Source organism: Microchirus variegatus (genome assembly GCF_963457635.1).
Source record: "Microchirus variegatus genome assembly, chromosome: 3".
Classification (NCBI taxonomy): domain Eukaryota; kingdom Metazoa; phylum Chordata; class Actinopteri; order Pleuronectiformes; family Soleidae; genus Microchirus; species Microchirus variegatus.
Window position 1 is genome coordinate 36818827 of NC_139804.1, and position 23959 is coordinate 36842785.

The following is a 23959-nucleotide window of genomic DNA, read 5'->3' on the forward strand; positions in this document are numbered from 1 at the left end:
ACAGTAATTCAAACTGATCTGGTGTCAGGTTCTTTTACCTGTTTACTGTTTTTCTGGAGGAAACATGTCAGGTCTCAGCCTCCCTTATCTCCTTCCTTTACCTCCTCCTTAAACTCTTGCATGGTTTAAACTCGTGTAAACATCCTGTTCTCACACTTCACCTTTTGTCAGACCACACTACGACCTCTGACGACCAAATATCCATTTCCAGGGCTGGCTGTGAGTGAAATTCCAAAACATAATAATGAACTGAAATCATGGCTGGGAGTGCAGGAATGTCATGTTTTTCAGCATAAACTTGATATTGAATGGTTCAGGTGGACAGAAATATTAAAGGATTATTACAAAACTATCGCTTTGATGAAGGTGACACCTGGTATATAACAGGCAATGGAATTTTTATATCACTGTATGATATAAAGTTTGAAGACTATCAAAGATTAGAAATTAAACTGACAAAAAAGGGAGAAAAATGTCATTCCAGATTTAGTGCCACAGATTTATTAATACTGCACAGTTTAATTGACATTTCAGTGTCATGGCCTATTATATATATATATATATATTCATCTTAAGAGAAAACCTCTGCACTTCCTCTTCTACTGGGTGAAGTTACCGATTTAAATTATTTCTGACAAGAGCATCTCTGTCTCTGTCTCTGTGCAGCTTTGATGATTTAGTTTCCTTTTTTTACGAGGTTCAGGTTTTACCGTTGGAAAGAAACCAACACAACTCTCCCCACAGAGCGTCATAATTCACTTCACATTAGATCACATTAGACCGTCATTAAAATGCATAAAAGAGTCTGACTCTGCTGTGTCAAACAGTTGTTACTGAATGTAGGACAAACGGTGCTTTCAAAAGCATGTTTTTGTGGCATTGATCAGGACGTCAGGACGACGCCGCCTGCACAACATCTCCATTTACTCAGCTTTACTACAACAGATGTGTGTTTACTTACTGCAGAGTCTGTGGCCTGACTGAAGACATGGCTTTCCTCTTCTCTCTCAGAGTCTGAAACAGACAAAAAAAAAAGATGATTTTAAATGCTTAATGCTTTAACTGTAATAAAAATGTGTGCATCGCACAGCTCTTCTTGTGTTCTTCTTGTGAGAGTCTACAAAATGAAGGAATTTGACATATTTTCTTACAGACACACACAAAAAATTATTTTTTAACAACCCCCAAGACCCTTAAACACGAAACAAATTGAATATGACAGAAATAAAGTTAACAAAAGCATGAATCATTTAATATGTTCTTTTCATTTATTTGTTTTCCTCTGCAGACTGTCAGTCCACATGTGTTGCCTGTAAAAAGCGACATATAGCGACTGAGGAGCCTTTGGCGAAGGTGAAGTAAATAGTTTATAGTGCCATCTAGGGGAGAGGCTGAAACAAAGAACTGCTCCTCTGCTCACCCCCTCCCTTCCCTGAGCGCTACGGTATCCTCAGAGGGTCAAATGTCGTCCTCGTCGTCTTTCTCCGTGTCAGCAGATGAGGTTCGTGAGGCGAGGGAGAGGGCGGAGCTACCGCGGCCGTAGCAGACGAAGCGGAGAGAGAGGAGGCGGGACTTCCTGCTACAAGTAAAGAGACGCTTGATTTGTTCTCTCGCGTTTGTCCTTACAGGCTCCAGTAGAAACATGGCGTCTCTCTGCTAACAGTGGCTATGCAACCGCGGCCCGCGACCATGTTATTTTACATGACTTTTTGAAACACTACGAAAATGAAACAAAAACTATTATACAGCGACTAGACAATGCAGGAGCACATAATATGTATAAAAAAGTGGATTTTGGGTTATATAAACCCATAAATACTACACAGTGTCCCTTTAAGTTAATTCTAACCCAAAGCATTGTCCATGTTAAGGCCTTGACATTCGGTCAGAACATGCCTTGTATCATATCATATAACAGTAAATCAGCCCCAGGCTTGTCCATGAGGAGTTTAAGAGTCTGATATAGTGACATGGCCGTAAGTCTGAGGCTTCTGCAGAGGACAGTCTTGAGATTCTTTCCATGGTCGTGGTCTGGCCTCTGGGGCGAATACCCGAGGCCAAACCACCTGCACGGCATCCACTAGAGGCTTAATACTCTAACCACATCCGTGACAGTGGTGTCTTACCACAAAAACTATCAATGTCTGTGAGTATTTAATGATTTTACTGCGTCTTTGTTCATGGGAAAATGTTAGTTTCACATCAAAAAAGGTAAAGAAACTGTGTGGAAAAAATGGAAATAGAAAGAGTGTAATTGGTAGACACTGAGCTACTCTAGATCAGGGGTCACCAACCTTTTTGAGACAGAGAGCTACCTGAAGGGTAAAGAATAATATGGAGGGCTACCACATTAACATTTTATGCACCATTTTTTTTGTTTACCATTTAAAGGGACACTGTGTAGTATTTATGGGTTTATATAACCCAAAATCCACTTTTTTATACATATTATGTGCTCCTGCATTGTCTAGTCGCTGTATAATAGTTTTTGTTTCATTTTCGTAGTGTTTCAAAAAGTCATGTAAAATAACATGGTCGCGGGCCGCGGTTGCATAGCCACTGTTAGCAGAGAGACGCCATGTTTCTACGGGAGCCTGTAAGGACAAACGCGAGAGAACAAATCAAGCGTCTCTTTACTTGTAGCGGAAGTCCCGCCTCCTCTCTCTCCACTTCGTCTGCTACGGCCGCGGTAGCTCCGCCCTCTCCCTCGCCTCACGAACCTCATGGAGGTGAGCAGAGGAGCAGTTCTTTGTTGTAAATTTAAGCCTCTCCTCTAGATGGCACTATAAACTACTTACTTCACCTTTAAATGATTAATATTATGCATTCAACTGCATACACATTCATTCCAGTGCTTACTCCTAACGATTACCAGTTTTTATAAACAATATCAAAGATATTTTACTGAGCGATCATATGGATACATGCAAGTGAGGTGAAGTGAAGTGAGCCCGCGGGCACCGTATTGGCTGCCTGCCTGCGGGCTACCAGGTGCCCGTGGGCACCACGTTGGTGACCCCTGCTCTAGATTCTGACGGCAGAAGGTGGATAAAAGTTGAAAAACAGAGATAACAACCAGATATTCTAGTTCACACGTTGATATCTGTGCTCAAACAAATCAGTGATCTAGACACACATATTTGAAGAGCAGTCATGTTGTTGACAAGAGTGAGTGATGCGTTACACGTGAGGCATATTAGTGAAACGTCAACGAGGAGAAACTACTGTAGATGAGATGTAAATTGCGTAAAAGACTCTGCAGTTGAATATGCAAAGGCAAAGGAAAAGCTGATCGACTGCCTCATTCACAGTTTCACCTGTCATGTTTGATTGGTGAAATCTGCTTCGTAATGTCTGTGTTAGAACGACCATTAAATGCGTCTGGATGTTATAGCGACAAATGATGAACGGCAAAGGTAAGAGAGGGATCCATTGACATTTTATTCCCAAAAAAATCAGCAACATAGTTCACAGGCAAAGAGCTTCGCTCTGACCAGTAACACAGACAGATGGAAAATGGCGCCTTTTATACTGTGTCCCTGATTGTGAGCCTTGGCACTACCATTTGCAGGTGAACTCTGCACATAATTAACAACAAACAATCAACAAACAATTTAATTTTTTAACTTCATATTTAACATGTTTTTTGACCAATTTTTAATAATGCTTTTTAAATTATTTTATTAAAAAATAAAGTCTGTATCACCGTTAAGAACCCCCCAACAACCTAACCATTGTCCACCAGTTCCCCCTCTCCTATTTTCCCACTTGGTCCGTCCCGGAACCATAAATAAGTTCTCGTTTCCTTTGGGACTCTTTTGCCCGAACACCATGCTGCAACACAGAAGAAAAGGTGAGTGTCTTGTTCAACTTTAACACCTGTTTACTAACTATAGCCCTCTTTACACAATTTCGCCACAGAAATGATTAACTTTAGTCATGTATTCAATCCTCAATATTCACAAATTTCTACACTTAATTCAAACATTCAATGCCAATTATTAAAACGTTTCATAGACAATGTGCAAATATGCAATGTGCAAATGTTCTGTGCAAAGCTGCAATAAAGTGCCCATTAATATTAAAGTGTCAGAGTGCTATTTTTATGTTCAATGTAAACGTTGTTATGAGAGATGTTAAAATGCAATAACTCAAACCCAAAATAGTGCAAAATTCCCAGTTATGAAGTTCCCTTCGTTACAGTCTGTCAACAGTAATGCAACACGCCTGCTTCAAATGTCCTGTTGCTGTCTTAAAAAGAAAAAGTTCTGCCTCTGTTCTTTCTCTCTGCTCTAATGCACTCCCTCCACCATCAGCACCAAGTTTTTGCTTTATCATCTCGTCCATTACTCTTCATCCTTCGTCAGTCTCATCGGGTCATTAACCACCATCACCACCAGTGTCTGGACTGGACAAGTGTCAAAAACTCTTTAAAGACTACCACCGCTTTAATCTAACAGATTATTTGTTGCTTCACCAGTCTCTCCTGATTGAAGGGTGTGTAAACTTGGGCAGTGCACAGCTCATTTAACCTAATAGTTCGCCAGGGTCGCTACAATTGAGGGTTGCAACATTGAGCCGGTCCGAGTTTGCTTTCACACTTTGGTGAAACTAACCAAACCTTTTTGAATAACGTATGCCCCTCCTGGCCTGTGGTGGCGCTGCATCAATAATTACCGGAGGGGAAGACGAGACAAACAGTGAACAAGAAAACTTGTTCATTTGTTATTTAATGCAGGTCTGTCTTGTTTTTTTTTAATGTTTTATGTGAACATACTGCACGTATACACTGCAACAGTGGGCTCAGCCATTCTACATGCGCGTATGTTTCGGTTGTGTTTACCCACAATGCCTTGCATTGTAGTCCACTTCCTGCATTTAGAAGCAAACCTATATTTATAGGCGCATTCACACCCATACCCAAACAAATCAGACTTTCTGAGCAAACAAACTAGGGTTTGATTAAGAAGGACTGGCGTGACCTAACCCTTAGACTATTCAATTAAATGTTTATTTGTATAGCGCTGCCAAATCACAACATACTTAAAGGTCCCATATTATACCCTATTAACCCAAGTTAAACTAGGTCCTGGTGCCCTAATGAACATGTCTGTGTCATGCTTAAGTCAAAATATCATAAGGATGAAGCACAATAGCAGTTCAATAACTCTGCCAAAACAGCCTTTTTCAGAACGCTCGGTTTTGTGCCTGATCATTTACATGTGAATGAGACCCAGGTAAACACACATCCACTGCTTCCAGGGGAGTGTTGATCTAACTGTCTCCACTTATCACCTATTGTCATGCAGCGTCGTCACAACCCCCGCTCCATATACCCCATAGTAATGTCCGTTTACCCGTTGTTACTGCGTTTCACCGTAATGCATAGTGACCACAATTTTGGCTTCTCGCGATCATAAAAACATTAAAATTGAAGAAAAACAATTAATGCGGCGCGGTGTGTGTGTGTAAATTCCCATGCTAGAAAAAGACCCTGAACGCACCAGTGTTACTGCGGCTCCAGCTGACGTGTGTGGATCAACAACACGAGGAGAGAACGTGGAAACACGACAGAAAGGCAGCCTTTGGTTGAGAAGAAATGTAGGACAACATCTACATCTTTCTGCAGTGCTTTCAAACGCGTGCTCCTCATATCACCGATCCACACACGCCACTCGCTAACCGCAGGCACGTAACTGGTGCGTTCAAGGTGTCCCTCCAGCATAGGAATTTACATACACGATCAACAACAAAGGGCTTGTGAAGCTTGTGAACATTTTTTTCATAAATAAAATATATCCACTGGACACAAAAATCCTCTGAGGCTGGAAGTTTGTGTAAAACACTGTGCTCCGCTGTGCAGCCACTCTTCCTCCTTGAAGTGAAGATGGTGAAGATGTGGAGGCTCCTCCCCCTTTGCCCTGAGTCCATCCACAGCACATCTCTGTAGCCTCTCTCTTGTCTGTGAATCCCTTGGCTCTCTGTCACTGTCGCTGCCATTCCTCACAGGCCTGCCTCCATGTGATCGCTTAAAAAATAACCTGTCTTATAACCAGCATAGCTGTTTGTGTGTGTCGCATGTTTATTTTGGTGTATGCAAAGAGGAAAGCCCATCTGTGTGTGTGTGTGTGTGTGTGTGTGTAGGATGTGTAGAGTGACAGCGTGGATGGCGTTCCTGTTTGGGTGTGTTGGACGTATCTGGTGTCCTCGCGGGTCATGGGGAACACATCACATGCATTCTCTGCTGTCCAGCCATCGCTGTGTTGGACTCAGAAGCAGGTTTTGAAGAGGTGGACACATTCTACATGAAGGGATATGTCACCAGAGCAAAGATGTTGAGCAACTTATTATGTTTTTACTCTAATGATCGGGATAACATGAGTTTGCCTTTAGACATGAGCAGAGCTAGATCTGAGTCTTAAAGGTGCCATATGTAAGAATGTGGCCAAAAACAGTTACTACATTCAAATTCAAAACACCGAGGTCTTTTAGGTTTCGTTTTCTGACGTAACTGGCAACCCGTGGTTGCTCTGCAGCTGAGACTCTACTGACTGCAATGATTGGTAGATGGCGGTAGGTGGCGCCACATGACGCCAAAACATGATTTCAAAACATAAACATGATTTGCAGTCTGCAAAAGATTTTTTTTAATGCAAATATTTTGTCTGTACTGTTGTTGTTGGTGAGTTCAGTTTGTTATATGAACATTATTCCTGAGTCTCTGTGACATATTAGGAGGATTTTATGATGTATTACCCTAATGCACCTTTAAAGGGCCACTTCACCGCCAAAATATACAGTTTTTTTTCTCATTTCCAGAGATAAATGTGTTATTTGATCTTCAGAGAGTGGATCTGAGATACGTGGCTCAAAAAGTCGACATCAAAGTCACTTCCTTCAAAGAAAATAAAAGCCCTACACTGCTCTTTACTGCCGTTTCTGTCAAGTTCTATGAGTAAAAGATCTGTGAAAATCTAATAAATTAAAAAAAGCTGGTCAAATTTAATCCGACTAATAGAATGTGATTTAAACACAGCAGCATCATAATGATTTTTAGTTTTCTTTAATGTTTCTTCTGCTATATTATAAAGGAAAACGTTTGTTTTAAAAAAAGCTGATAAAAACCTCATTCTCCAGGCTGTTTTACAGGCTCAGCCTTTCTAATGAATTTTTGTGCTGAGTGTTGTGCATTTCATCTGGTGCTTCAGCAACAACAGGTGCAGTCGATGCACTGCAGCAGTAACTGGGCGGCCGTCGCGGTAACCATGCGTTCGTCGCCGCTGTGCTTCCCTGACGTGCAGATCACAGACACATCGGTTGCATATGCAGGATTATCATGTTCATAAGATGTGAAACAACCGTCTACACTACTACACGTTTTAATATTTCCGTGTAATCGAGTCATTAAAAAAACATGTGCAGCTTTGCACTTGACAGCAGCTTTTAAAACGGCAGCTCCGTGTGACAGACGGAAAACAGACGGACGGCAGCAGGTGGAGGAGGTGGCACTCCCTGCAGAGAGAAGGAATGGTGGCATGGCAGAGGATGAGGAGGAGGAGGACGTGAAGATTTCAAATGCCTCGCAGCCCGATCTTATTATAGACCAGAGTCATGTCTGCAGGCCTGCACAGGCCTGAGCCGGTGCACACGGACCCTCAGCCTCCTGCACACGTAGCTGTAGAGTAGTTAGTAACTTTTTAAAGCAACGCCATGCGACTTCTGAACCCTTGATGGGTCACTGACTTGAATCGTCTCAGAAAATCTCTGCAGCCAAACCTCTGTCTGTGCACTACAGTATAAGGAGGGTTAGAACAGGGAGAGTGTAACTTCATGAGCATCAGAAATTCAAAGTGCCAGACTCAGCAAGTTCAAAGGTAATGCATAATGCATCAGTCAATTAAAAAAAAGTCATAAAATCCTTCTGCTTTTATGGTGGTGCCCTATTACCAGCTATCGCTGTGTTCACTTCCGCGGTAGCGTGTACGAGCCGTGGGGATACACTGGAACTAATCTGGTTGGGCGACCTCATCAACACACACACACATCAAGTTTCAACTCATTAAACCACTCAGCGATCCTTTGTGTCCCATCAGGATAGAAATGTTTCCACATGTGATCGACATGATCACTGAGAGAAACTTTGTTGGCGGTGACATTTGCCCTTTAAAGGGACACTGTGTAGTATTTATGGGTTTATATGACCCAAAATCCACTTTTTTATACATATTATGTGCTCCTTCATTGTCTAGTCGCTGTATAATAGTTTTTGTTTCATTTTCGTAGTGTTTCAAAAAGTCATGTAAAATAACGCGGGCCGCGGTTGCATAGCCACTGTTAGCAGAGAGACGCCATGTTTCTACCGGAGCCTGTAAGGACAAACGCGAGAGAACAAAACAAGCGTTGCTTTACTTGTAGCTGAAGTCCCGCCTCCTCTCTCTCCGCTTCGTCTGCTACGGCCGCGGTAGCTCCGCCCTCTCCCTCGCCTCACGAACCTCATCTGCTGACACGGAGAAAGACGACGAGGACGACATTTGACCGGCTGCGGACACCGTAGCGCTCAGGGAAGGGAGGGGGTGAGCAGAGGAGCAGTTCTTTGTTGTAAATTTCAGCCTCTCCTCTAGATGGCACTATAAACTACTTACTTCACCTTTAAGGCAGAGGGGTGGACTACAGTTCTGTTTAGTGATGGGATCGGCACTTCATTTGAGTGTACTGAATCACTAGAATCCGTTCATTAAAATGATTTGTTCAAAAGATTCGTTCACCGAATCATTCAGTGCTAAGCAGGAGCCCAGTGCCCTGCTACGTGACTCACGTCCTCCCTGAGTGCAGTATGTTCTCGCCACGGTTCATTGAGTGACAGCGCAAACAAGATTCATTTCCTCAGCCACAGTTCACTAGTTCTCTGTGTTTCAGTTCGTTCCTCAGCCACAGTTCACCAGTTCTCTCTGTGTCAGTTCGTTCCTCAGCCACAGTTCACCAGTTCTGTGTCAGTTCGTTCCTCAGCCACAGTTCACCAGTTCTCTGTGTGTCAGTTCGTTCCTCAGCCACAGTTCACCAGTTCTCTCTGTGTCAGTTCGTTCCTCAGCCACGGTTCACCAGTTCTGTGTCAGTTCGTTCCTCAGCCACAGTTCACCAGTTCTCTGTGTGTCAGTTCGTTCCTCAGCCACAGTTCACCAGTTCTCTGTGTGTCAGTTCGTTCCTCAGCCACAGTTGACCACTTCTCTGTGTGTCAGTTCGTTCCTCAGCCACAGTTCACCAGTTCTCTGTGTCAGTTCGTTCCTCAGCCACAGTTGACCAGTTCTCTGTGTGTCAGTTCGTTCCTCAGCCACAGTTCACCAGTTCTCTGTGTGTCAGTTCGTTCCTCAGCCACAGTTCACCAGTTCTCTGTGTGTCAGTTCGTTCCTCAGCCACAGTTCACCAGTTCTGTGTGTCAGTTCGTTCCTCAGCCACAGTTCACCAGTTCTCTGTGTGTCAGTTTGTTCCTCAACCACAGTTCACCAGTTCTCTGGGTGTCAGTTCGTTCCTCAGCCACAGTTCACCAGTTCTCTGTGTGTCAGTTCGTTCCTCAGCCACAGTTCACCAGTTCTCTGTGTGTCAGTTCGTTCCTCAGCCACAGTTCACCAGTTCTCTGTGTGTCAGTTCGTTCCTCAGCCACAGTTCACCAGTTTTCTGTGTCAGTTCGTTCCTCAGCCACAGTTCACCGGGTCTCTGTGTGTCAGTTCGTTCCTCAGCCACAGTTCACCAGTTCTCTGTGTGTCAGTTTGTTCCTCAGCCGCAGTTCACCAGTTCTCTGTGTGTCAGTTCGTTCCTCAGCCGCAGTTCACCAGTTCTCTGTGTGTCAGTTCGTTCCTCAGCCACAGTTCACCAGTTCTCTCTGTGTCAGTTCGTTCCTCAGCCACAGTTCACCAGTTCTCTGTGTGTCAGTTCGTTCCTCAGCCACAGTTCACCAGTTCTCTGTGTGTCAGTTCGTTCCTCAGCCACAGTTCACCAGTTTCCTGTGTGTCAGTTCGTTCCTCAGCCACAGTTCACCAGTTCTCTGTGTGTCAGTTCGTTCCTCAGCCACAGTTCACCAGTTCTCTGTGTCAGTTCGTTCCTCAGCCACAGTTCACCAGTTTCCTGTGTGTCAGTTCGTTCCTCAGCCACAGTTCACCAGTTTCCTGTGTCAGTTCATTCCTCAGCCACAGTTCACCAGTTCTCTGTGTGTCAGTTCGTTCCTCAGCCACAGTTCACCAGTTCTCTGTGTGTCAGTTCGTCCCTCAGCCACAGTTCACCAGTTCTCTGTGTCAGTTCGTTCCTCAGCCACAGTTCACCAGTTTCCTGTGTGTCAGTTCGTTCCTCAGCCACAGTTAACCAGTTTCCTGTGTCAGTTTGTTCCTCAGCCACAGTTCACCAGTTCTCTGTGTCAGTTCGTTCCTCAGCCACAGTTCACCAGTTCTCTGTGTGTCAGTTCGTTTGCGATGCGAACGAGATTCACGTCCACAGCCACAGTTCAATATGTGTCAGTACGTGCGCGGGTCAGTGAGTGAGTGACAGCACGAACGAGATTCACGTCCTCAGCCACAGTTCTTGGCTGGTCTAAAGACTTGGGTCATAGCTGAATCATAGAAAAACACAACATTTGCTTCGTGTCTGGAATGAGGTCATAATTGATTAGAAAGTTGATGTAACTTTTTTTGTATTACTAATATGTTCTATGTTTTCTCGGAAGTCTTTATTTGTGGAGTAAACTTCCATAACATAAAATTTATATTTCGGTAGAAGACGGCGGCCTCCATATCATTATATTCCTTGTAAGTTTAAGAAATTATTATTAGTATATTCAAATTATGCCAGTAAACCCTGCTAACTGTTCCACACTGGATCTTTGAAGCTCCCATAGAGTGGTCCTGTTGTACATATATGTGAGTTATGGAGGTCTACTAACATACATTAACTTGTTTTTATGGTCAAAAACCTCCTAGTTGCTGTAAATGAGCCGATAGAAATCTCTCCTTACTGAAGCTCTCCTCAGCCGCACTGTTTCAGACTGAAATCTCACCCCCAGAAGACAGACTGTGTTGTGATTGGCCAATACGTGGAAGTGACGTAATTAGCAAGTCAGCTCTCAGAAGCGCAGCTCCCCCCTCTGGAACGGTGGATGCACTGCTACTCATTATCAAAACATTGCTTCTTCTGCGGTACAATGTACGAAACCGGATGTGCCCGGACAGGAGGATCTGCTGTTCAGGAGAACCGCTGTTTACGTAACCGGACCGGGTTTTTTCAGAGATCTCGCTGAGCCTGAGATTACAATAAAACACAGCGTTCTCAGCAGTGGCTGAACTGTTTGTTTGGAAACTTCAGGGCTTCATAAACTAAATAATGTTGCAGATACACACTATAAAAACAGCGTTAATTGGAACTTTCGGTCTAGGTCCGCTTTAAATTCAAATATTTTGTGGCCTTGAAATCACAACGATGACTAGGGCGGCAACTAACGGTTATTTACAAAATCCATGACTATTTCCTCGATTAATCGAGTAGTCGCTCGGTCCATAATATGTCATCAAAATATTGATCAGTGTTTTTTTAAACCTGTAAATTACCTGTTAACCTGTCCATAAACTGATTAACTGATTAACCTATTATCAAAGTAGTTGACTATTCATTTTGTAATTGATTAATAATCGATGAAACAAGCACAGTGCAGAGGATGACTCTGTTACAGGTGAACATATTATAGAGTTGCAGCCGCCGACTGCGGTGGACACCTCCATTAATAACCAGTGACAGCACAACACAGTGAACCACATCAAGTGTTACACTATTATTGATGCTGTTATTGACTCAGTAATGACAGAAGTCAAGTGTTGTCTGATCCCACTGTCAAAGAAAAAGAGCTTTTGTCTTGATTTATAACTGCAGCTCTGATGCAGCACATGAAGACAGCTGAGAATGAGAGGTTGGGATTTACCCATCGGCTGAGGCCAAATATCAATACAAATAGGTATTCTACACACACGGAGTTACATAACACACACACACACACACACACACACACACACACACACACACACACACACACACACACTGAGAACACACAGTGACCCACTAATTTTAGGACAATCACAAGACCACCAGAGAGTTAGAGTCAGGAAAAGTGTTTCTATTCCAGACTCCAGGTTCATCAACAAACAACATCAGCCATTTTAAAGACATTGAAATGGCAACACCGAGGTACAGTGGCTAGCAGTATTGCCTCACAGCGAGAAGGTCACAAGTACATGGAGTTGGCACGATCTCCCCATACAAACACATATACACATGGGGATTAGTTTGAATTGAAATTGAAAAACGGATTTTTCCATCTCAGTTTTTATTATTCAAAGCGGACCTAGACCGGAAGTTCCAATTAACGTTGTTTTTTTTAGCGTGTATCTGCGTCATTACCTCGTTTACGAAGCCCTGAAGGTTCTAAACAAACAGTTCAGTCACTGCTGAGAACGTTGTCTTTTATTGTAATCTCAGGCTCAGTGAGATCTCTGAAAAAACCCGGTCCGGTTACATAAACAGCGGTTCTCCTGAACAGTGGATCCTCCTTCTCCGGGCACTAGTCCGGGCACATCCGATTGCGTACATTGAACCGCAGAAGAAGAATAACGTCCGTTGTGGAGGTGTTTCGCTTGCGAAAGTGTCTTCGGATTCTGGGTCTGACTCAGGGTCAAAGGTCGTCAAAGGGACTGCGGCGGGGAGTCGTGAAGAAGCTATTTTTAAACACTGTTAAAACAATGTTTTGATAATGAGTAGCAGTGCATCCACCGCTCCAGAGGGGGGAGCTGCGCTTCTGAGAGCTGGTGTGCTGAATATGTCACTTCGAGGTACTGGCCAATCACAAGACAGTTGGGAAGGCTCTCGTTGGCTGGCCAATCACAACACAGTCTGTCTTCTGGGGGTGAGATTTATGTCTGAAACACCACAGCTGATGAGAGCGTCAGTAAGGAGAGATTTCTATCGGCTCATTTCCAGCAATTAGGAGGTTTTTGACCATAAAAACGAAACAAAAAGTTAATAAAAGTAAGTAGACCTCCATAACTCACATATATGTGCGATAGGACCACTCTATGGGAGCTTTAACAGTTTATTACAAGCACATGCTTAATGCTCTAGGCTCCTGCTCTTATGTGATTGGCTGATTAGATATTGAACAGGTGTAAGTAAAGAAGCGAGTGTACATCTGTAGGTCATCTGAACACAGGTTGTTTTCAAATGAAAACACAGTCGTATGGCTGTAGCCAGAGACTGCGGCCACAGCGGGACATTTTAGGACATGTTGCTGCCGCGACCTTACGTCCAAACGTCCTTTAGATCAGTGAGATAGAGCCCAGCACGTCTTTGAGACATCAGATGGACAAAACCAGACACACCCTCAGGCGTGAGCCTTTGGACAGGAAACGGCCTCCATGTCAACAGGAAACACAGATGTGTAGGACAGATAAATAAAAAAAACACGACACACACACACATCTTGGGTAATTTCAGGATAATTATTAGTTACAGACCATTAAAGTGATAACATTTGATGAACTTAATCACTTCCATTAAACAAAAGCTGAAATAATAAAGGGTTTGAGAGATGATGTGATCCCCAGTCGTTTGTTTACATCCGTTTTCCTTCCTTTAAAATTCTATCTGCTCTCGGAGAGACGTGGCCCCTCGTGCTGAATGTCACGCATCGTTTCCTCGTGCGGCCGCACACGCCCCCACCCTCAACCACCCAATCCACTCTTGACCCTGCTTCCTGGTCTAAAATGAAACCCCACCCACAACGACAAACAAGCGCCACCCAAAACCTGTCGCCAGGAAACTGCTCTCATCGTCCATCATTTCAATTCTGACGTCATTTACTCTCAGCTTGAGGACACTCTCTCACTCTCACACACACATTCCTGCGTTGCATCCTTACTGAGGACACTTGTAGACATAATGCATTCCTTAGCCCCTTATCCTTACCTAAACCCAGTTCTAATCCTAACCCTTAAACCACGTCTTAACCCCAAAAAAGTACTTCAAAGTTGTCCAAAAAGTGCACACGTACAAGAGCACACTCACACACACTCTGGTTTCCATGACTTCAGAGGACATTGCATTGACTTAAATCCATTTCCTGGAGACTTACTCTCACCTTAACCATAACGACTACTGGCCTAATCCTAACCTTAACCTTCGTCTCCACCATTAAATGTAGTAATTATCATTATGCGAACTTGATTTTTGTCCCCCATAATATAACTGTGTAAACAGAGTTAGGTCCCCACAACATAAGGAATACCAGTACACACACACACGGACACCCGCCCATCTTCCAGGGCAACATATTGCCTTAAAATAACACCGATTATGATTTCTTACAGCGTCCACAATAACAAAATGCCAGGAGAGTTTGACACCTAAGACTTTATTTGTGGCATCAGATTTAGATCCTGTGATCCCAGTGACAGTTTGTCCTGATGGGAATTAAATAGAGTCCAGTTACTGGCCTGCGTGAAGTCAAGTCCAGCTGATGAATGAATTAAAACACGCTCATATAAACTTAGCAGCTGCTTCTTTGGGGATTCTGTGCAGCTAATAAAGTTCTTCTGCTGCTGTCTTCAAGGTTTGACGATGTTGTGTGTATTCAGAGATGTCTCGACTGGTTATTTGAGTCATTACTGTTGACTTTAGGGTTAGTCAGTGAAAATCACCTCTCTTTCACTTTCCGGTGCTTGATTTGAACGTCACAACAGGTCGTTTGGACCATTTCTGCGGGTTTAAAAGGTGACTGGTTGATTAGATATTTGCTCTAACGAGCAGTAGAGCAGGTGGATCAAACATATGCGACGAGCTCAGACAGCTTGTACTCACACTTAAGGCCACATTATACTTCTCCGACTGCGTAATGCGTGATCCGTCTGCGTCACCACGTAAACCACTCGAGCCTTTATACTTCTGCGTCGTGGTGACGGATAGGTGCTGCAATTTCCCGCCCGATCAGTAGGGGTCGCTGCGCAAGGTTGTTGTGCTTTTGGCTACAGTGAGCAATGGCGTCCGAGGGAGAAAGACTGTTGTTGTTGAAACAGTGGCCGTTTCTCACTTTTCTGTGTGACGGAACGCAGTTTTAAGATAATTTGAGGCGAGAAATTGTCCATTTAGAGTCTAAACATGTGCTGTGTGTGTTAAGATATGACGTATTTATAGTTTGGCAGCGACGAAGTCGGCGGTGTTCGGCTCCGCCTCTGTGGACGCTCGGTGCTCACTGTGAGCCGGCACAGAGCAGCTTCGCTCGGCCTGTCCTGAGGACCAATCGCAGCTCTTGCCGTCTCTGTTGTCCCTTGACGGAGTGACGGACACTTAAAAAATATTCCGTGCACCCGGAGACGACGCAGAGGCTCTACAACAGGTTCTGCGTCGACGCAGAGGACTCTGCGTAACCTACGCAGAGCACTTTACGCAGGAGTATAAATTGGGCTTAATGCCTGCCATACACCAGAGGATTTTCAAATCTGAACTTTGTAACCAAGTTTTAATCCTGAGAAATACTTATTTTCAAGACGCAGGACCATACACTTGTCGTTTAATCAAACTATTTCAGGGAGGAGATTCCAGGGATTCAGAATGCAGCAAGAACACATGCTTACTCAGAGCTGGTGAGGTGTCGCACCAGGAAATAATGGGTACATTTTACGTTTTTTGTGAAAACATAATTTTGAGGAATTTACGCAGTAAAATGAGGACTTAGGGCAAACTCACTCATGTCTGAGGTGGAGGCGTCAACTGAAAGACTTCACTTTGAACATGGCAGCTTCTGAACTGCACTGATGAGATCAAACCATGTTACGCAGATATTCCAAGATAGCAGATTGCCAATCAAATCATTTTTCTAGTTGCTGGACAGAGTACGTGGACAGCAGGAGTTGCAATCGAGTTGCTAGTTGCTAACATCTGTCAAACACATACTACACATGTGAGTTTACAGGTCGCCAATATCACCATTGTGTCATTTAAAGCAGTGCTTCACACCAGTGCTGTAATGTCACAAAGTACAAATACTGCGTCACTTTAGTACCAAAAAAAGAAGTATACTTTACTTTATCTGTATTTCTAGCAACTTTTACTTTTCCTCCAACTATCTTTGTTACTCGCTACTACAAAATTAAATCAGAAGAAGAAGAGTTGGTATAATGGTCTGTATTTATATATAGTCTGGCTGAGCTGCTTTACACTACAGTGTTGCCATTCACACGCTTCAACTTGGGGTTAAGTGTCTTTGCTCAAGGACACATATAGCCCAGCAGAGGCAGGAATTGAACCCACAGTCTTCCAGTTGAAAGACACCTCGCCACTACTACTGAGCTGACTGTACTTTGATACTTAAGTACAGTAAATGTCATGTACTTTAAGACTTTTACTCAAGTAACACAATAAAAAGTGACTTCAACTTCTACCAGAGTCGTTTTCTGCTGAAGATACTTCCACTTTTACTCAAGTATCCCTTTTACACCCTTAGAAATAAAAGTGTCCTCATAGGAGAACCCTTTTTGGCTCCAGGTAGAACCTTTTTATAAAGGTTCCACCAAGAACCCTTTTAAAACCCTTCATTCAGGAAAGAGGTTTTAAAGGGTTCTCTGGATCAAAATGGTTCTTACTGGAACCATTAGTGTTACCAAGAACCCTTGAACAACCCTTTCTTCTGGAAAAGGGTTTTTCAGAAGCAAATGTTTCCAGGTAGAACCTCAGCCCTTGTAGAAGAACCATTTCGGAACCCTTATTTCTAAGAGTGTAGGTACTTTATACAAGACTGTTGGTCCTCAGGGAGTTTGAGATGTTCCTCTGCGCCAACACACCTGACTCAAATGAAACGTTGCAGAGCTTCATGAAGATGTGATCATTTGAATCAGGTGCGTTGCGCCCACGCAGGACAGCGGCTTCACCCGAGGACCAGGATTTGCGAAAACGCTGATTCGGAGCTCGACGGAAAGCCTGATATCCACCAATATCAACACCAACGGTGGCCCCATAATTACCCAGAGCATTATGTAACGCAGTGGCCACACACACACACACACGAGTGGGTGATCCTCTCTCACAGTGATTATCAGCCTCCATAGTCGCTCTGGAGCAGCAAACATACCAGGCTCTGAACTGGAGGGCAAACAGATCCTATGACCATCACGCTGCAGCTGTCACTGGTGTGTGTTATACACTGAAGACATTCGAACTGATTGCGTACGACCACGGCGCATATCAAGACATCAGTACACCTGGTTGACTAGATCCCATGGCATGGAGTTGTTTAAAATAAGTCAGATTTATCATGATAATGAGAGGTGTGAGTTTATGACTTTTAAATAAATGTTATGAACAATGCTCAAGTGCCGTTCGAACCCACGTCTCGGCACAAAACTCTCTCCTCTCTAAACTCAGTCACGGTGACACGTCGCACTGCAAATAGTCACCGTAAACCTCTGAATGCTCGAGTGTTTGCGACAGGCTCGCTGATATAAACACGAGCGGCAGCTGCCCATAACTTAAAGCTGCCTTTGCGTTTAAACAGCGTGCTATTGTTACACTCTCCAAAGTCAGCAATGTGGAGTCAACAGGCTGCTCCTCGCTGCTCTGGGCTGCCCCTCAGTTAAAGGGATATTCCAGGAAATAAAAGTCATTTCAGGAGGAGATAATAATAATAATAATAATAATGTGTGAAAAACATACAACATTTAAAAGGCACTGTTGCAAACATACTATATAATGTGTTGAGGTAAAATTCCCTGTGAACACTCCTACTTCTCTCTCTCCATAAACTGTCACAGCAGAAAGCCTTGAGTGATCCACGCTCTGCTCAGAATTTAAGAGACTTTATTAAACCACATCCATCCTACCTTCAATTTCAGGCTCAGTGTGTCTCCTCCGGTGGTTCAAAGGTCTCACTCTCAGCCTCTCTGTGACTCTGTGACTCCCCCTATCACTGCCTGTCTCTCTCCTTCTTTTCCTGCACTTGTTGATTTGTTGTTGGTGGTAAACGTTAATCTGTTCCCCCTCTTTCTGCCACCAGCCAGCCTGTTGCTCCCCTCACTGACACCTTAGGCCTGGCTCAGGCCCATGGCATCTCCAGAAGGGACGGATCCAGCCACCGGATTGGCCAGAGGGGCGGACAGAATGCCCCATATTAGGGAAGCAGGGGGGCGGGGCTGCACGGCAATGATAAAGGAGGGAGGGAGGGAGAAGAAGATAACAAAGTTTGTGACAAATTGTCTGTCTTCCTGTCTGTCTGTCTGTCTGTCTGTGTCAGATTCCCGTAGACATATTCCAGACTTGTCTTGGATTTATCAGATGTTTGATTTGTAAATTCTGAAATAATGCAAGAATTATAATTTTTTTTTTTGCTCCGTTTGATTCATCTGATGCTTTTACATCCCAGCTGACCTTAAATGTGGAAACAAACAAACAAATAAAAACCTGCCTTTAAATATTTAAATATCCAGATGAATGTTACAGTGAGCTATTTTTATCCAAAATGTCTAAAAATACTTGGATCTTATTTTTTTTAAATAAGTGTGACTCTTCCTTTCAAGGGAGCAGCTGCTTTTGTGAGCTGAGCAATGTGTGTGTGTGTGTGTGTGTGCATTCATGTATATCAGTTAGCACTAGCAGCTCTCTGTATGTGTGTATATATTTTAAATACCTCCTCAATATCCTTATATATATTATTGATTTGTTGAGGTGAGTTCAGTTTTCTCTGACAGTGATGTCTGAGGTCACGCTGAGGTCACGCTGAGGTCACTCTGACGTCACCATGTTTTGTTTCTGGACAATATGACAGTTTTGATCCTCAGGTTTTTGAACTCACGCAGTTATTGTTTCCCGTATCCAGACTCAGCCCCTGTCACGCAGTGAAATACCTCACGGTGGCGCTCATGTGAAGAGAGCAGGACAGTCCAGTGTGCGCTTCAATGGAAGTAATTGTCCACTCAGTGTCCAGGGCCAATCAGACGTTTCTCAGTGAGTGAAACACTTTAAAAAACATTTTTTTGTCCTTTTTTTTTTAATATTTATTGAGCAAACGTATGATATGCATTATTTACATATAAAATGTCCTCGTAAATAATGAGGACCGTCATAGACATAATGCATTCCGTAGCCCTTTACCCTAACCTTAACGAGCACCAACTAAATGCCTAGCCCGACACTCTTAGAAATAAGGGTTCCAAAAGTGTCCTTCTACAAGGGCTGAGGTTCTACATGGAACCAGAAAGGGTTTTTCAAGGCTTCTTGGTAACACTAATGGTTCCAGTAAGAACAATTTTGATCCAGACAACCCTTTAAAACCCCTTTTGTGAATAAAGGGTTCTCGGTAACACTAAGGGTTCTCCTATGACGACAAGCCGAAGAACCTTATATGGTTCTACTTAGAACTTTTATGTCTGAGAGTGTTGCCTTTACCCTAAACCCAATTCTAAACCTAAAACCAGGTCTTCATCCCTAAAAAGATGTGAGGATCAGCCAATATGTCCTCACTCATTATTGGTTTATTTGCGGTCCTCACAAAGCCACAAATACAAGAACGCACACACACTCACACTCCTGATAAGTCTGTCAGGACAGGGCCTTGTCATCTTTATATTTTAAAAGTGTCTTCACATATTTTACGCACACGAGCAAACTACACAAACTACACTACCCCCCCCCTACCCCCCCCCCCCCCCCCACACACACACACAGTAAATCTCCATCCAGGACACAGTGCTGCAGATCAGAGCAGGACTGCAGTGTCCTCGGCCACTGAAGCAGGCAGAGCCTGTGAGCTGCGAGCGCAAAGATGCTGTCAGCGCAGATCAGGCAGCCAGTCACTGTGTCAGCTAACGTGGTCATTGTTGCATTCCAACTCTCGCACAAAGCCCGGATTTAGATATGAAGGGGAGGCCAGGGGCCGGGTCAGGCATGGGGAGGGACGGACGGACGGACGGTGAAAGAGGGGGAGGTTATCTGTTTTTTTTACCTGGAAGGAAGTGTTCTTCTACCCTTCTGAAAAACATGAGATGTGGTTGCAAAAATGAGGTTTTCACAAATCAGGAAAAGTGAAATGTTGGACACCATGACCATGGGATGAGTCTTCTTTAAACCTTAAAGTCTATATTTAGGGTTAAGACTTGATTTTACAGTCGGAATCAGCTTTTCTGCTACTTTTCTTAATAATAAATAAACTTTAACACGGTGGCTCATAATAGCTGTGGGTTTAATATACAGATTTTTGTGTTGGCTAAATTCAGTTACTTCATACAGACAGAAGAAACATAAAGGGGCGTGTCTGTATGTGCTGGGACATTTACAGAACTCATGAACTCTGTGTACATTTCCTGTAACGGTCCATGCCTATTTTTGCCTTGTTTCCAGGTTTGACTGCATGGCAGCTTTTCCTCCTCCCACCTCGTCAAGCCATTGGCTTCAGCTGTGGGAAGTCTATTTAAACCTGTAATGTCAGGAAGACGTGCTGTCGCTCCCTCCCTGCTCTCTCCTGGAGGGTTCTTCAGTTCTGCTCTGGCTGTTTAGTTTGTCAGTTACTTTAAGTGCCTTTAACCCTTTAAGGTTCTACTCAACCATTTGGTCGACCACACTTTAAGTCAGTGTTTCCCAACCGTGGTCCTCAGGGAACATGCCATGTTTTAGATGTTGCCCTGCTCCACAAAACACCTGATTCAGATGAAACATTCATTTAATTTTTTTTTTTTTTTTTTTTTTTGCAAAAGTTGAAACATTACAGAGCCCCCGAAGTGACATGGGACAAAATAAATGATAAAAAAAAAAAATTGAAATCTCGTGTTTCAAAGTCGAGATCTCGAGTTTCCAAAAGATTAGAGGAAAAAAATAAATACATTTTTTTTCGTCTTTTTTTTTTTGTTTTTTATCTCAACTTTGAAATACAAGATTTTTTTTACCTAATTTTGTGGAAACTCGAGATCTCAACTTTGAAACTCAGTATTTAAATTTTTTTAAAAGTTGAAATATAACATTAAAAAAAAATACAAAAGCTGAAAGTTGGTGTTTTTGGAGCAGGGCAACATGTAAAACATGGCAGGGCAGAGTTCCCTGAGGACCAGGGTTGGGAAACAACCCTTTAAGTCACTATTTCGCATTGAAAAATGCATCAAGCTGAACTCACTAACACTAAATTAATGTGACTTGTTCTGAATGTTGTACTTTATGAATTATGTAAACCAGGTTTATTATGAACAGACGTCTCAACCGTTTGGTAGAGGCCTGTATCTGAAATACTGTAGGGTCTAATAAAAAAATAAATTGATTGGCGTTATTTTTATCATAAGTAAATAAAATAATAAAATAATAAAAAATGCAAAGATATAATTTTTCCTTTGCTGCCCAAAAAGTGGAAAATTTTGAACTACATAGTATAGTATGACGTTTTTGTCAAATTTTGGACCAAATTTTTTTGGAAAAAAATTATCAAATTTTGGACAGCATATGTCATTTTTGTCAAAATTTGGACTACATTTTTTTTTGAAAAAAATTGTCAAATTTGGGACAGCATATCTCATTTTGTCAAAATTTGGACCAAATTTTTTTTAGAAAAAAATTGTCAAAATTGGGATGACGTACAACCTTTTCGTCAAATTTCTGACCAAAAACTTTTTCCCAAAAAATAGTCAAATTTTGAAAGACATAGTATAGTATGACGTTTTTGTCAAATTTTGGACCAAATTTGGGACGGCATATATAATTTTTGTCAAATTTTGGACCAAATTTTTTTTTGAAAATGTTTTTCTAATTTGGGACGACATAGTATTGTACAATGTTTTTGTCAAATTTTGGACCAAAAACTTTTTTCCCCAAAAATTGTAAAATTTTTAACGACATAGTATAGTATGACATTTTTGTCAAATTTTGGACCAAAATTTGTTTTTCAAAAAAATTGTCACATTTTGGACAACGTAGTATAGTATGTCGGTTTTGTCAAATTTTGGACGTTATAGTTATTACAAATGGGATTTCTTTCAGTTTTTTTCCTTTGGCGGCCCTCAGTCCAATGTTGGGTTCCTAAATTGGCCCTCAGGTATCACCACTTTGAGAACCCCTGCCTTAAAGGGTTACAATTTAAATCAGATGTCGCATGCACATGACACTCTCACACCTCACCACTGAGTGTTGACTTTGCCAATTTTGACTCGACAGTAAAGCCCAATTTATACTCCTGCGTAAAGTGCTCTACGTAGGTTACGCAGAGCCTGTCGAAGAGCCTCTGCGTCGTCTCCGACTGCACAAAATATTTTTTAATATTCGTCTCGTCTTTTCTGTGCTCTAACAAGCATCACGTGTGAACGATGATAGAACAATGACAGTGAGGGATACACACGCACACACACACGCACACACACACACAGATTAACTAAACAAGAAGTGAAAACACTCTCCAGTGACACAATGCTGGCTTCCTCCCTCGTCTTTGCGCTGACCTGCGGCTCAGTGACCTGCCCGTGTGCTGACCGGACCTCTGGATATTAATAGAGATGAATGTGAGGACTTCAGTGTTTCAAACCTCACAGTGAATATTGTTTATTCTCTTTAATTAAAACAAAACTATTTAACACAGAGTGGCTGTCATAAAGGCCTGTTTTACCTGCACTTCTGTAGATTTGCCTTGGTTAGTTTCCAGTCCGTGTTAACCACTTTTAGTCCAATTTGCAGATGAAATTTGGACAAAATTGGAAAATTGCTGTATATTTTCTTTCCCAGGACAATACATGATGGGTGTGGATGTCAACTCATGTTAGAAAAGGATATTAAAGTGTCACTCATTTCATTTTGAACTATCTATATCATTGGTTCTCAAAGTGCGGCCCGCGGGCCAATGGCGGCCCACAGAAACATTTCTGGCGGCCCGCAATAAATTATAGTTGATAGTTTTAATCCAGAAGTTGTTAAATGTTTATTGGACATTACTGGATACAGACCAATAAGTGTAAACAACAATTCTGGGTATTTACCTGGTTTCTATATGGTGAATTTTAGTGTATTATTGTGTTATAAGCTGGTAATAAGCAGGTAGCTACAGCCCCCAATTACTAGCTATTTACCCAGTAAATATATGGTAACAGAAATGTGTTACTTGGTATTAACCTGTAATTAGAAGGTAAGAACAATGGCCAAAATACTGGGTAATTACACAGTAAATTATAAAGCTTTATTATATTAATGCTTAAATTACTTTATATTAACGCTTATATTACTTAACGCTAAACTGTAGAACTGCAATCTGGTCATTAAAATTATTACAAATGGGATTTCTTTGTGGGTTTTTTTTGTATTTTTTTTTCTTTGGTGGCCCTCAGTCCAATGTTGGGTTCCTAAATTGGCCCTCAGGTATCAACACTTTGAGAACCCCTGATCTAAATTAAAAAGTAAAGCTGAGGCGTACAGTGGATAATCTCACCATGTGCCAATTTGTCGTCCAATCTAATGAATAAACACATCAAATATCTCTCACTCTCACGCCTGTCTTTTGCAGGTCGAGCAGCTCCACACACATAACACAAGTCGATCGTCCTGACCTGCATTGGAGGAAGGTGTCCAGGTAACTCTGAATATTCCACGTAGACACTCACACATGGTCAGCAGCAGCAGCGGCGGCGGCGGCGGCGGCAGCGGCAGCAGAAACAGCAGCAGCAGCAGTGACAGTGACAGTGACAGAGAGCTGATGAAGCAGAAGAAGCACTGAAGGATGAACCCACACCTGGGGAGAGCGCCGGGCGGCAGAGCTGGGACAGGCAGACAGGTGGTGGTTGTGGTTGTGGTGGTGGTCGTAGGCAATATGGGGGTCGGTTTGACCGATTGGGCCCATGGAGTCGGAGCTGCTCTGTCACTGTGGGGCTCACATGGAGAGAAAGTGAGAAAGAGAGAGAAAGAGAGGGTGGAGGTGGTCCAGGGTTAG

General features: G+C 42.8%; 1 protein-coding gene across 1 annotated transcript in view; it reads right to left on the reverse strand.

Moving 5' to 3' along the window:
- prx (periaxin) overlaps positions 1-18075 on the reverse strand; it is a 44523-nt gene extending 26448 nt beyond the window's left edge. The window contains exons 1-2 of the mRNA XM_083886257.1: positions 17898-18075; positions 962-1014 (exon numbers count right to left, since the gene is read on the reverse strand). The gene's annotated coding sequence lies outside the window, so the exon portion shown is untranslated. The remainder of the gene's footprint in view (positions 1-961; positions 1015-17897) is intronic.
- Between the last annotated feature and the right edge of the window lie 5884 nt (positions 18076-23959).